Source organism: Globicephala melas, chromosome 6, assembly GCF_963455315.2.
Source record: "Globicephala melas chromosome 6, mGloMel1.2, whole genome shotgun sequence".
Lineage (NCBI taxonomy): Eukaryota > Metazoa > Chordata > Mammalia > Artiodactyla > Delphinidae > Globicephala > Globicephala melas.
This window is the reverse complement of record NC_083319.1, coordinates 12230580-12245860: the sequence shown is the minus strand read 5'-3', so window position 1 is coordinate 12245860 and position 15281 is coordinate 12230580. Positions and strand designations below refer to the sequence as shown.

General features: G+C 48.0%; 1 long non-coding RNA gene across 1 annotated transcript; it reads right to left on the bottom strand.

Moving 5' to 3' along the window:
* Positions 1–11934: 11934 nt before the first annotated feature.
* Positions 11935–13050, bottom strand: LOC115854374 (uncharacterized). The gene is made up of 3 exons (XR_004039987.2): positions 13012–13050; positions 12184–12339; positions 11935–12088 (listed from the first exon to the last, which is right to left on the bottom strand). It is a non-coding gene; the product is annotated as an uncharacterized lncRNA (long non-coding RNA).
* Between the last annotated feature and the right edge of the window lie 2231 nt (positions 13051–15281).

The window sequence follows — 15281 nt, the reverse complement described above, 5'->3', positions numbered from 1 at the left end:
GTTATGGCAGCCCTGGCACTCTAATACACAGGGTCTTTAGTGGCTAGCTTCTTTCAGGTAGCATCATGTTTTCAAGGTTCATCCATGTTGTAGCATGTATCAGTACTTTATTCTTTTGAAAACCAAATCATATTCTATTGTATGGATTTTATTGTATGGATATATACCACATTTTATTTATCCATTCATCCATCGATGTAATTTGGGTCTTATTTGCTATTATGAAAAATGCTGCTATGAACATTCATGTACAAGTTTTTATGTGGACGTATGTTTTCATTTCTCTTGGGTATAGACCTATATTTCTCTTTTCCAGCTGCAGAAACTGAGCCCCCATGAGACGACTTGCCCAAGGTTACCAGCTAGAGCATGGAAGAACTGTCCCTCCAACTTAGAACTGTTTGATTTCAAACTCAAAGGTCTTTCAACTCTATTAGGCTATACACACTCACATTCATGCAAACTCGTTCACACTTACACATGTCACACCCACATGACAGATAGTTCTTTGAGCCTGTTGTTTTGCCCAGGGTGCAGAAGTTCAACAAAAGCAATCAAACAGAAGTGGTGCGATACTGAGGCAGGTACTGAGACTACCAAAGGATAAATAAGTCAGGACATTGATTTGAATATCACTGAGGGAAAGACCAAAAACATTTAAAGGGGTGTAAAGAGGTTAGTGAAGAGCAAATGGCTCGAATGTGGTCTCCCGTAGGGCGCACACAACTTCTATCGATTGCGACCAAATGTAATTTACCAGAAGAATAGTATGCAAGTCAAAGACGTTTATGTGAAGAGAGCCGCATTTGAAATCTGTACGGGGCTCTGCTCTCACCATCCAGTTACTCAGTGAGGGCGGGAACAGCTTACATAAGCAAACTGGCCTCCGATGGGGCGAGCGCAGGAAGATTTGATTTCACCGTTTCTGTGAGCGAACAGGATCAGAAGCTATTCTGAGCGGCCTCAAAGGAAAAGCGCCAGAAATCATAAATAAAGAAGAAGTCAAGCGTGTCCAGTGGCCATATCAAATGTGACATTCCTCCAGAATGTTTGAACGTGGTATCTTTCAAGCCGCTGATTCTTTAAAAAAAAAAATAGAAAATACCTTATTTCCCAGTGACAATAGCATTCACTACAGTTAAAACCTAACAGAAGGCAAAGTGATTTGGGGCATAAAGAAAAAAGTAGCATCTGGAGGAGTGCAAGATTCAGCCTTTCATTTAACAAATATTTATTTTTGACACTCTCTCTGCCTGTCATTCTGTCCCCACTGTTCTCGAGTTCCTCACCCTGCTTCATTGTTTTCTTACTTTCTCATTGCTCCCTGAGCACACAGTATACGTTTACCTGTGACGGTTCATTTTATGAGTCAACATGACTGGGCCACAGAGTGCCCAGACATTTGGTCAAACATTGTTCTGGGGGTGTCTGTAAGAGTGTTTTCGGATGAGATGAACATTTGAATCAATGGACTGAGTAAAGCAGGTTGTTCTTCCTAATGTGGGTGGCCCTTATCCAGTCAATAAAGAGCCGAGTAGAAGAAAAAGACCAAGGAAGTGGGAACTTTGCCTTCTTGATTGTTTGAGCTGGGACATTGCTTTTTTTCTGCCCTCAGACTGGAACTTATACGATGGACGTTCCTGAATTTCAGGACTCTGGACTCAGACTGGAATTATATCACGGGCTTTCCTGGGTCTCCAGCTTGACAAATGCAGATTTGGGGAGTTCTAAGCCTCCATAAATTGCATGAGCCAATTCCTTATACTAGATCTCTTGATATAGATAGAGATATAAATACAGAAGATAGAGACAGAGATAGAGGTGTAGATATAGGCATATATATATATAGGTACATATCCCATTGGTTCTGTTTCTCTGGGGAAAACTACTATATTGCCCATCTCCCCTACTGGAGTGTAAGCTACCTCACCTCACTTCAGGTGATGGCTCCAGCCTCCTAATTCATCCCTCCGGTTCTCCTTTTGCCTCCTCCCCAGTCCATTTTCCACCAATTGGGTGTGTCATTCTCCTGCTTAAAGATATCAGGGCTTCCTCTGGGGTAGAGAGGGCCATAGAGTGAGAGCCGGCCAGGCTCCCTGTTCTGGAGACCTGACTTTAGGCAGCCACAGATGGAGACATCTGACCCGCTCTTTGACTTTTCTCCAGGTGGCCTCATGTCTCAGGGATGCTCATCCCCACGATTTCAGCGTCACTCCCTTGGGTGAGTGATCCCTTATCCATCCGGGAGCACCTGTCAGCCAAACTGGGCCTCTCTCCCTCTTTCCTCCTCACCTCCCTCCAAGAAGGTAGGATTCACCTGGGTCCAGCTCAGGCTCATCAATAGGTCAGCCCTGTCCCCAAAACCTGGTAATGAAATGGGATCAAACGTGTACTCAGCTCACTTGCTGGCGCACTGGAAGTGCTCAAAGATGGCTAGCACTTATTTAATAACACTTTTATTGAGATTATAATTCACACACCACAAAATTCACCCCTTTAAAGTGTGCAATTCAGTGATATATTGAGTTGTGCAACAATTACCATTACCTGTTTTGCAGAACATTTTTATCACCCCAAAAGAAGCCCTGTAGGCATCAGCAGTCCCCTCTCCTTTCTGCCGTCTCTCCAGTCCCTGGTAACCACGAATCTGCTTTCTGTCTCTACGGATTTGCCTATTCTGGACATTTCATATTTAAAAAAATCATACAGGGCTTCCCTGGTGGCGCAGTGGTTGAGAATCTGCCTGCCAATGCAGGGGACACGGGTTCGAGCCCTGGTCTGGGAAGATCCCACGTGCCGCGGAGCAACTAGGCCCGTGAGCCACAATTACTGAGCCTGCGCATCTGGAGCCTGTGCTCCGCAACAAGAGAGGCCGCGATAGTGAGAGGCCCGCGCACCGCGATGAAGAGTGGCCCCCACTTGCCACAACTAGAGAAAGCCCTCGCACAGAAACGAAGACCCAACACAGCCATAAATAAATAAATAAATAAATAAATAAATAATCATACAACATAGGGTCTTTTGTGTCTGTGTTCTTTAATTTAGCAACATGTTTTCAAGGTTCATCCATGTTGTAGCATGTCTCAGTAATTCATTCCTTTCTATTGCCAATAATACTCTATTGTATTGGATAATATATACATATATTGTATTGGATATGGACATATCACATTCTGTTTCCATCCATTCCTCATTTGATGGACATTGGGTTGTTTCTGCTTTTGGCTGTTATGAAAAATGCTTCTGTGAACACTCATGTACAAGCTTTTGTGTGTACAAATGTGTGGATGTGGGCATATAATAGTAGTGGAATTGCTGGGTCATATGGTAACTGTATATTTTACTAGCTGAGGAAATGCCAAACTGTTTTCAAAAGTGGTTTTAGTTGGGAATTCCCTGGTGGCCCAGTGGTTAGGACTCTGAGCTTTCACTGCCGAGGGCTCGGGTTCAATCCCCAGTTGGGAACTGAGATCCCACAAGCCACGCAGTGTGGCCAAAAAAAAAAGTGGTTGTAGTATTTCACATTCCCACCAGCAATGTAGGAGGGCTCTAATTTCTCCACATCCTCACCAACACTTGTTATTGTCTGTCTTTTTGTTTTAGCCATCCTAGTAGAAGTAGCACGTGATATTCATTGTGGTGTCTGGGGTAAATGTTGGGTACTCAGGAGTCCACCCAGCCTCCCTGTCGCCCATCCTTCACCATATTGCCCCATCTCAGCCAACTCTGCTTCCACCTAGCATCCCTCATCCTTCTCCTGGCTCCAACCCTCACCTTCTTATGCACTGAGACACCCTTGTCTCCGTGCCCTTGGTGGCGGTCCCACTCCAAACTAGACAAACATCTAGAACCAAGTATGGCCAACTGCTTGAGGAATATGGCTGTTGTCTGAAGCCTCAGGTGTTAGGAGCCAATGTTCTTGGCTACAGAGTCCAGCCCACATTAAGCCCAAGCATCCTGTCCCTTTAGATACTGCAAGGGGAGGAGGAGTTAGCCCTGATTAAGGTCAGTTCAAGAAACAGTTAAGGATGCATGGTGATAGTGGTAATACTGGTTAACATTTATTTGTTCAGTGCTCCCCATGGGCCTGGCATGGTGCTCAGCACTGACACATATGCTATTTATTAATCTTTACAACAATCTTATGAAGGAATATAGTTATCATTTCCATCTCACCAATGAGGAAATTCTGTTGAGAGGACAAATCACTTGCTCAAGGACACACACATGCAAACACTGTGATATAAACGCTGATCATCTGAGGCAGAATCTAAATGCTTACTTGGTATACAGCGCCTTCTTATGCTTCAGAGATGAATTAGGTGCAGTCCTGCTCTCCATTTCCAGGTACCAAAATCTGTATTAGTTTCCTATTGGTGCTGTAACAAATTAACGCAAACTTAGTTACACACAAACTTAAAACAGCACAAACTAATTATCTTATGGTTCTGGAGGTCAGAGTCTCCAGAGGGTCTTACAAGGCTAAAATGAAGAATGTGAGCTGGGCAGGGCTGCATTCTTTCTGGAGGCTCGGTGAGAGAATCCATTTTCTCATCTCCAGTCTCTGCAGGCTGCCTGTGTTCCTTTGCTCGTGGCCCCTTCCTCCGTCTTCAAAGCCAGAAATGGCTTCTTTCTGTCTTTGGTTTTCCAATAATTTTTCTAGGAGTCTTAAGGCTCTGCAACCATATGGACTTTTTTTTTTTTATTTAGCTCCCCTGAGGACCAGAAAGGGCCAAAGCTACCAAAAGGGGATCTAGGTTCTCAACCCTTATTAAAAATGTGGAAGTGTCTTGACACATGCTACAACATGGGTGAACCTTGAAAACATTACGCTGAATGAAAGGCCACATGATGTATGATTCCATTTATATGAAATCTCCAGAGCAGGCAAATCTATAGAGACAGAAAGTAGATTCCTGACTGCCAAGGTTTGGAGGAGTTGAGGGGAAATGGTGAATGACTGCTAATAGGTACAGGGTTTCTTCATGGAGTGAGGAAAGTATTCTGAAATTAGTGCACAACTTTGAATATACCACTGGACTAGACACTTTAAAAGGATGAGTTTTATGGTACTGTAATAGGGAAGAACAAATCTGACTCCATATTGGATGTTCCTTTTACTTTAATTTTTGTATTCTATTGCTTTTGCTACAAGTTAATCACCAAAGGGATGTTGCCTATAAGCTTAAATTATACATAATGGCCCATCTCTGGGAACCCTGCCACCCATGTAATGAGCATTAAGATAAAATACCTTTGTTTAGCTCATAGGAAACCCCCTTACCAGGCCCACATGTGAATGGCTGCAGGAAGGAAGAAATCAACATATCCCCTTCGGAGTCTGACTGGAACCAGGACTTTACCTCTTCCCCTTTTAGAAGCCTGAATTCTAACTCAGAGAAGATGATTCTTTGGGACACTGGTCCAGCATCTTCTCGGTCTGCTGGCTTTCCAAATAAAGTTGCTATTCCCTGCCCCAACAACTAGTCCCTAGATTTATCGGCCTGTCGTGCAACCAGCAGTATGAACTTGGACTTGGTAAACTGTATGTGAATTATATCTCAATAAGGCTGTTATGTTTTAAAATGTGATAAGTGTAAAAGGTGTTTTGAGACACAGAAGAAGTCTCTTAGTCAAGTCTGGGCTTTGGGAAAGGCTGTCCAGATGATGCTATGGTCATGGCTGAAAGATGAGTTAAATGTCAAATGAAGGAAGATGGAAAGGGTATTCCAGGCAGAGGGAACAGCGTGAATAAAGATACGGAGGTATGAATAAGCATGGCATCCCCAGAGCTCCCCTCCTGGGCCCGGTCTGCCTGGGTCCAGGGCTTGATAGATGATTGTTAGACAGATGAATGGACAGATGGATGAACTGACGGGTGGATGGATGGGTGAATAGACGGTGGATGAATGGATGGCGGGTGTCTGGATGCAGTGGCAACATAGGCACACATAACCTCATTATCTTATCTTATCCAACACTTATCTCAGTCTTTATGGAGCACACCCTTGATGTTTGGGTCAGGAACTTAGGGAACATCAAAGATGAAAGACACAGCATGCCCCCTGGGGAGTTTGCAGTCCCAAGTGCAGAGCAAAGGGTCAGTTGTGGAGCCACAGTACTCTTGCTGCTAGGGTACTTCCCAGGGGAGGAACCAACCGTGCTGCTAGGGTACTTCCCAGGGGAGGAACCAATGGTTACATTTAGGGGACGGACAGAGAAGGAGGAACTGGAGGAGAAGGTGGAATTAGAGAGATGGGCAGGAACCACGCTGAGGTAGCCTCACCCCTTAGCTCTGCAGGCAGAAAGAAGCCATGAAATAGGACACCTTCAAGGTGGCCTGCTGTCTGGGGAGGGCTCTGGCCTGGGACTTGGGAGACCTGGGTGCCTGTCCCTTTTCTGCATTTGAATCCCTGTGTAACTCTGCGCTAGACACTAACCCTCTCTGGACTCTACTTCCTTGTCTGTAGGATGAGCTTGAAAGTTTCAAAGGCCCTTCAGGGAAACTGAGTTGGTGGAGTCTTGAGACTCAGCAAAACAGGGGCAGAAACATCATTTCAAATTCGTGCCAGGCAGTGCGGTACAGAGGAAAGAGGAAAAGCACATAATCCCAGGACTCACACCATCCTGCACCCTCATGCAGACACACCCCTTCCTAGACCCAATGTCTTGGGCAAGTGCCTTAACCCCCCAAGTCTAATTTCCCTCACCGCACAACAAGGTTATTAACGCTTATCTCATAGAGTTGTCGTGAGGATTTAGGTAAACTAAAAACTGTATGTAGGGCACTCAACCTATGTCAGTTTTTGAAAATGTTAATTCCCATGCCCTGATTTTGTTTCTCTCTGTTTAGTGCACATATTTTAGGTCTTAATCTGCACCATGTTCCCTTTTCCTCTGAGAAGCCCTAGTACCAGGGTTGAACCCCAGCAGCCATATGAATATTACATAACCCTGTTCCCTTGGTCATAGCTGATTGGACCAAGGGGGTCACCTAACCCAAACTGGGCCAATCACATTGAAGTTGGAATTGGGGCAAGAGACACCAGTCAGACTCTGCTGGATGCTTGAGCCAGCAAGTGACACGTTTGAGAGTCAAGTTTGCTTGAGGAAACGAAGGAAGGGAGGGAGAAAGGGAGAGAATGAGGGAGAATGGGAGGAAGGAAGGAAGGTAGGAAGGAAGGAATGGAAGATTCGTTAATGCCTTGATTTAATTTGATCAGCTACTAACCCAGGCTTTGGGTACCTCTCCTGAGACTTATCCCTGAACTGTCCAGGCTGAAGGCCTGACTGATGTCACCACATCACAGAGGGTCTTTCCTACGGTCTGCCCCTGACAGGGACCCCTGTGAGGAAGAGAGGGTTCAGGGGCAGACAAGAGGAAGGACCCTGCCGAGATGTGCTGACATTGGCCAGGAATGGCCTCCTCCTGCTAGGCCAGAGATTAACCAGGGTGTGTGTGGCTGCCTTAAGGACTAGCGATGACTCAGGTGGTACCTGTTGAGGGTTCCTGGTGAGGATGCCCAGGACAGCAAGGAAGACCGGAATCGCAGCCTCCTGACTCCATTTTGTGCAGACGGGGCCAGGAACACCCTTGAGGGTCCAGTGCGGTTCTGGTGCCAGGCCATGGGTTGCCACCAGCCAAAGCCGGTCTGTTCTAGGGCCCCTGCGCTGGCTCCTCCTCTCAGCCGTCCTGTTCCCTGCCCCGCCCCACTGAAGTCTCTCTCCTACCTCCATCCCACCTCCTGGCTGCCACCACCACTTCTTCTTCATTCTGGGCTTCTGTTCTCTGCTTTCTTTCTGTGTCTCTTGGCTTCTTGCCTTGCAAAAACAGAGCTCTGCCTCTCTCCATAGGCTCCCTCCCAAGCCCCGAGAGAGGCATGTTGGCTCATTTGGTCACTGTTATCCGTGCTGGGTACCCGGGCTCCCAGGCCACTGGCTGCCTTTGTGTCGGGTACACACCTTAATCCAGTATGCAAGGGTAGGTCACCCAGGTAGCTTTATTCCAGAAGGGGCTGTGGGCCTGGCAGCTCCCAGAGCACGATACAGCTTTCTCCAATATACATGGGGAAGGAGCAAATGAGAGTGCGGAGGTGAACGTGCATTGAAAAGTATAACGGGCCTGCTGGCACAATATATGTATTATTTACAACATTAACAAGGCCATCATGTCACTACTCATGGATGTTTTCCTTCCCTAGAACTTGCTGGCTAAGGGCAGTGGTTTTCAGTGGCCCTGGTCTTTGATTTCCAAACCCCTCTCCAGGGAAGTTGCTGGGACACCCAGCCTCCCTCCACCTCCTCCCCTTAGTGCTGCTTCACCAAGAACCTTCCTTACCTGCTTCTCTGCTGCCGCTCTGGTTGCTCAGGGCTCTCCAGAGGAGGCTCGCAGATCCCCACACTGCCTAAGTGCTCCCAGGTGCTTTCACTTTAGAGCTCCTGCCACTGGGAACTCGGAATATTCCCATCAGCTGGGGAAACAGCTTCCTCTTCTTTTGAGCCCTGCCCACAGGGAGTTGGTCAGGGAGGCTATGGCTGTTCACAACCTTCTAGCTCATATATTCTAGCCCTTTGGAGAGAAGGCCTTGTCCTCTGTCAAGATCCCAAATTCCAGAGGAAGGACCATGACTGGTTCAGCTGGGGTCAGAGGTCCATACCTGCACAATCAGCTACAGCGTGTGAGAACCATCTCCAAAGACAGGGAATGGGGAAGAGTGGAGGGGGTCATCCAGGGCCAAGCCTTCACACCAAGGAACCCGGCACACGTCACCATGCTGCCCTGTGCCACCAGGTCTCTGATCTCTCCCCGGCGCTTGAGCCAGTGACCCAAGCTGTCATCAGTCACCTGGATCCTCTGCTTCCTCCTGGAGCGTCCTGCCCACCTCGGGCCTTGGAGACAGACTTTCTCCTCCCCTTTTTCGTTTGAGGGCTATTCTTTACACTCCAGGGCTGGATTCTCAGGCCCCAAATTCCCTTCACGTGTTATGGAATCCAAGGGGTGAGGGGCAGGAAGGGCAGCCAGTTTATCAGACAGTTGGCCCTGACATCCCAGGGCTCCCAGGCTGCTATGCGGCTTAGGCCCCCTTCTCCTACCTCCAGTATATTCTTTTTTCTTCTTTTTCGGTAATAGCTATCCTGAGATATAATTCACAAACAATACAATTCACCTGTTTGAAGTATACAATTCAATGTTTTGTTGCATAATTTGTATTCAAAATTATGAAACCATCACTACAGTCAATTTGCAGCATCTCCCTCCAAATCCCCATTAGCATTCCCTTTATTCACTCCGATTCCTTCCCCCACAGCTATAGACAATCCCTAATCTACATTCTGTCTCTCTTTTTTTTTTTTTCAGTTTTTTTTTGGCTGCATTGGGTCTTCGTTGCAGTGCTCGGGCTTCTCTCTAGTTGCGGTGAGCGGGCTTCTCTCTAGTTGTGGCGTGAGGGTTTTCTCTCTCTAGGTGTGGTGCACGGGCTCCAGGGCACATGGGCTCTGTAGTTTGTGGCACGTGGGCTCTCTAGTTGAGGCGCACGAGCTCAGTAGCTGAGTCACGCAGGCTTAGTCGCCCCTGCAGCATGTGGGATCTTAGTTCCCCAACCAGGGATTGAACCCACGTCCCCTGCATTGGAAGGCGGATTCTTTACCACTGGACCACCAGGGAAGTCCCTACATTCTGTCTCTATGTATTTGCCTATGCCTAATATTTCAGATAAATGGAATAATATAATATACGGTCTTTTGTGGCTGGCTTCTTTCACTTAAGATTTTCAAGGTTCATCCACATTGTAGCAGATATCAGTACTTGATTTCTTCTTATGGTGGAATAATATCCCATTGTATGGACAAACCGCATTTTATTTACCCATTCATCAGCTGGTAGACATTCGGGTTGTTTCTACTTTTTGGCAGTTATGAATAATGCTGCTGTTAAGATTCATGGACAAGTTTTTGTGTGGACACGTTTTCATTTCTCTTGGGTATATAGCTAGGAGTGGAATGACTAGGTCATACCGTAGCTCTACGTTCAACTTTCTGACGACCTGCCAGACTGTTTTCCAAAGCAGATGTGTCATTTTGCATCCCCACCAGCAGTGCATGATGGATCCAAGTTTCCACATCCTCACCAACACTTGCCATTACTTGTCTTCTTGATGCAGCCTCGAGAAGTTCTTACTGTCCATCCTTGAAGGCCTCGTTCTGAGGCCACCTCTTCCACGATCCCCTCCTTACTCCCTGGCTTCTTGCCTTGGAACTCCCCCACCTCCTTATGATTCCATATAATGGGGCCTTTATAAAACTCCAATGATGCCATGGAAGGGCCTCATGCTGGGGCCACAGTCAGAACCAGTTCCCCTCTGGCATGTGGTATGATTTGAACAGAGATTAGAGAAAGCGCAGGCAAACCAGCTCTCCAGAAGCTGCTGTCACAGGTGAAAGCTTCCATTAGAGCTGTTCCTCTGGGACTGGGGGCTGGGCCTGAGCTTACTCAGGGTTGGATTGGTTTGTAAAACAGAAATTCACTCAGCACCATGTTAGAGACTTTTGGGGGGTGGGGGGGAGGTATTTGGCACTCATTCCCCATTGTTCCAAAAACAGGACTTTGATTTTTTTTAAAGAAAATCCATTCTTCACCCTCTCTTAGTCTACTTGGTTTAGGTGGGCCTGGACCCATCCAGAGGTAATGGCCCCTGTTTGGCCAATCACAATGAATGGTTCAGGGTGGTCACATGACGCAATCTGGGCCAGTGATAATCAGCCCTGGGACCTTTTCTAGATGAGCAAATGAGTCAGCAGAAACACTGGTCTGCGGAGGAAAAAAAAAGAAGGGGATATGCAGAGAAAAAGCAGAAATGGGAGACTGTGTGGGCTCAGGGAAAGAGATCCATAGAGAGACACGGAGTCGGAGGCAGCCTTTCATTCCTGTGGTTTCTGGTTATGCTTTCTGCAGTGGATTCTATGACATTTCCTCCCCCTTTTATAGAAATTTATTTATTTTATTTTATTTTTGGCTGCGTTGGGTCTTTGTTGCTGCATGCGGGCTTTTCTCTGGTTGTGGTGAGCAGGGGCTACTCTTCATTACGGTGCACGGGCTTCTAATTGCAGTGGCTTCTCTTGTTGGGAGCACGGGCTCTAGGCGCGCGGGCTTCAGTAGTTGTGGCACATGGGCTCGGTAGTTGTGGCTCATGGACTCTAAAGCGCAGGCTCAGTAGTTGTGGCACACAGGCTTCGTTGCTCAGCGGCATGTGGGATCTTCCTGGACCAGGGCTCAAACCCATGTCTTCTGCACTGGCAGGCGGATTCTTAACCACTGCGCCACCAGGGAAGCTCCCCCCACCATTTTATAATACACCCTATTTTTAGTTGAATTTTTTTTTTAAATAAATTTATTTATTTTTGGCTGCATTGGATCTTAGTTGCTGTGCGTGGGCTTTCTCTAGTTGCGGTGATTGGGGCTACGCTCTGCTGTGGTGCACAGGCTTCTCATTGTGGTGGCTTCTCTTGTTGCAGAGCACAGGCTCTAGGCACGTGGGCTTCAGTAGTTGTGTCACGCGTGCTCAGTAGTTGTGGCTCTCGGGCTCTAGAGCACAGGCTCAGTAGTTGTGGTGCACGGGGTTAGTTGCTCCGCGGCATGTGGGATCTTCCTGGACCAGGGCTCAAACCCATGTCCCCTACATTGGCAGGTGGATTCTTAACCACTACACCACCAGGGAAGCCCCTAGTTGAAATTCTTGATTAGTCAAGATTTATTCAATTTTACACGACAGAAGCTCAAATCAAATTAGTTTAAACAAGAAAAAGGGGATTTCCGGGCTCACAAAATTAGAAAACTCAAGGGATAAATCCAGGCATGGTGAAATTTAGGACCTCAATTTCTCAAATGATACACCAAGAAGCTGTCTCTCCTACCTTGTTAGGTAGGTTTTCCAATGAGGTAGACAAAATGGCCCCAGCAACTCCAGGCTGTGTAGAGAACCCTGAAAGACAGCAGCTCTTTCCTAGTAGTTCAGCAAGGTTGGAGACAGATTCCCTTTAGGCCCTGGATCTGCCACTGCTGTCCCTGCTGTTTACTTTCAGCCTAATGGGGCTGGGGGAGGGGAGGAGGAGAGAAAGAGGAAGAAAGGGCATGGCGTTTGTTTAGTATATACCAAAGTGGGAGGGGTCACTGTTCAGCTCATTTACCTGTGATGGAGTCCATTCACAACCTCAGCTGACTGCCTAGAGGAGGACCTATCCGGTTCAAAGAACGCTCCTTCCTGTGCCTGAGACTTCCTGGGCTTGAATATGCAAAGATGGGCTGGGTTTGGGACAGGGCCTGAGGAGGTTGAATTGTTCTGCCTAGGAGAGTAGAAGAATTTGGAGGGGTAAATAATAATAATAATAATAATAGCAGCTGACATTATTAACACTCTTCTAAGGGCTTCCCGTGGATGGCTTTATGAAATCCTCACCACTAAGCCTATTCAGCTTTTATTATCCTCATTAACAGATGAAATTGAGGTTCAAAGAGGTTAGGTAACTCCCATCTTATCACACAGCTGATAAGACGAAAAGCCAGGCTCACAGAGCCTGGCCATCTGGGAACAGAACTCTTGTGTTTAACTACTGGACTATTTTGACTCTCAAGGAAGAGAGATGTGAAAAGGAAGATGAAGAAAAGAGCCAAGACTGTTGTACAACACAGGGAATATAGCCAATATTTTATAGTAACTATAAATGAAGTATAACCTTTAAAAGTTGTGAATCACTATATTGTACACCTGTAACTTATATAATATTGTACATCAACTATACTTCGATTTAAAAAAAAAAAAACGACAAGAGCCAGGATGAGACTGGGGAACTGGGTGAGGTAAAGGGGCCCATGAAAGCTTCTCAGGGGTAGGTTGACCAAAGAACTGTTAAGAACAGGATTGTCCAATGTCCATTTGAAGTTGTTTTTATCGTAGCACTTGAAACCATCCCTCTGACTTCCCTAAATCTCCCTCTGCCGGCCTTACACACAAATACCTGCTGTGGTGGGTTTCTGGTGGAAATAGCGGGAGGCGACGGCCACATTCCACGTCTCAGGCAGAGCTGTGTGGAAACAAAACAGCAGACCTGGGTCAGAGGCCCAATCCAGACACTAAACGAATTTAGCAGAAGTCGCCACTCTGATGCAGAGGGGAGTGTAACAAAATGTAAATCATTCCAGAACGTTCCAAAGCATTGGGGATATCTTTGCATTTCCACAGGGTATGGAATATAGATTTGAACTGATTTTTTTTTTTTTTTTTTTTGGCTGCACCGCGTGTGGGATCCTAGTTCCCTGACCAGGGATGAAACCTATGTCCCCTATATTGGAAGTGCAGAGTCTTAACCACTGGACCACCAGGGAAGTCCCAGATTTGAACTGATATTTTTGAAATCATAAGGGATGGGAGGCTCCAGCTGACAAATGGGTTCCATACAGATGGCAGACTGAGGCTTAGAGAGGCCCCAAACCCTGAGAATATCAGCTCCCCCTTTGCATCCCTGAGCCTCCAGCCTTGGAGACTCCAGTTTACGTTTGGCATGGGGTGGGCCAATGATGTATGTGAGAAAGGGACCAGGGAGATGATTGGAATCCTTGGGTCTGTGTGTCTGACCCAGAGCATAAGCCCTCTTGTCGGAACTGACACAGAGAGGAGCTTCTAAGGGGGAGCGGGCTGGCTTTGCTGCCTTAGGTGGGAAGGGTCCCAGGGCCTGGCATGTGGCTATACCTGTAGATGGGCCTCAAATGGATCCTGCTATAAGGAGAGGAGAGAGGGGGCCAGGGAGCCAGGCTGAACTTGGCCGGGGACTCAGGAGAGAGATTCAGACCTGCCTGGTAAACTCTGATGAGAAGACACTCTGGAACACTGGGCCCCCCGGGGGAGGGCACCGCTGGCCGGGGCAGGGGCTGTCTCAGAGGCAGCCCTCCGCAGCAGCCAGAGCCCGAGGACGGCGATGCAGGAAGCAGGGAGGTAAACTTGTCCCGCTGCCCACCTGGGCAGACTCAAGGCCATTAGGTTCCCCAGAGCAGCTGAGAGACGCATCCTGTCAGCTGCCAGAGGGGCCCGGAGGACGGCCAGGATCTGGCCGCTGCAGGGCTCTTAGGCGTGTTCCTGCAGCTCTTCCTCCCTCTTCTAAATGTTATGTTGGCTTCTCCGAGGCTCCCTTCTCCTCGCTGCCTCTTCCCGTCCTCTGCTTTCCCTCCAAGGCTGCAGCATCCCCTCTACCTGATGATGCCCAGGTGTCCACCTCCGGAGATTCCCCGACCTCGTGTCCACACCCTCCCCCGGATTGCCACACACCCCTCACACCAGAGGCCCCGATCCCCACTCCTCTCTGCAGCTCTAGGCGTTGGGAGCAGCACTCCTTGCTTCAGCCCCTTCCTTTCCTTACCCCCCACCCCGCCAGGAGAGAGCTAGACCTCGGGGTCAGGTCCCCCGACGGAGCCACGTTTTTCAGTGGGTGGGCGCTGGGGGAATCCAATCCCACACTTGGCCGTGCCCCCGACTTGGCTGAAGCGTTCCTCTTCCTGTGCCTTAGCATCTGTGCTGTCCCTCTGCTGCCTTCCCATCCCTGCTGCAGAGGTGGTTGGCTAAGCGTGGCCCAAGCTCGCTGCTGCAGGCTCCTTCCTCTCTGGAAGGTCATTTGCATGACCTTGTTGCTTCAGGTCTGTCCCACTTCGGGCTTGGCCTTGGAGGGAGAGGCCTCCTTGGGCCTTAAACTGACCTGGGTGAGGGTGCTTGGCACTGGGTTGAGGGCAGAAGCCCAACCAATAACACAGTGACCCCGCGTTTCCTGTGATACAGCTGCCCCAGGCCGTGTGCCAACGGGTGAGTGGAGGAGAGACAGGTGTCCTTCCTGGGTCCCTCTGTCTGATACATTCAGTAACGCCTCATTCCATCCTGATTTCTAACAGTCTTTCCCCTTCAAACCTGATGCCCTTTTTGTGTTCCCCTCATAAACGGTTTATTAAGGACTTTTAGGTCATTGGGTTACAGCTATGGCACAGTTTTATTTTTCTAATAATGGCTGCCAGCTGGACTCTGTGAACCCCTCCACCAGTGGGGAGTTATGCACCTTTGACAGTACTTTGATCCAGTTTCTAACATTCAGACACTTTTGGTTATAAAAGCAAGCTCATTCTGGTTAAGATCGGGTTGTTTTAAAACTTTGGGCTATGGCTTCCCTGGTGGCGCAGTGGTTGAGAGTCTGCCTGCCGATGCAGGGGACACGGGGTCGTGCCCCGGTCCGGGAAGATCCCACATGCC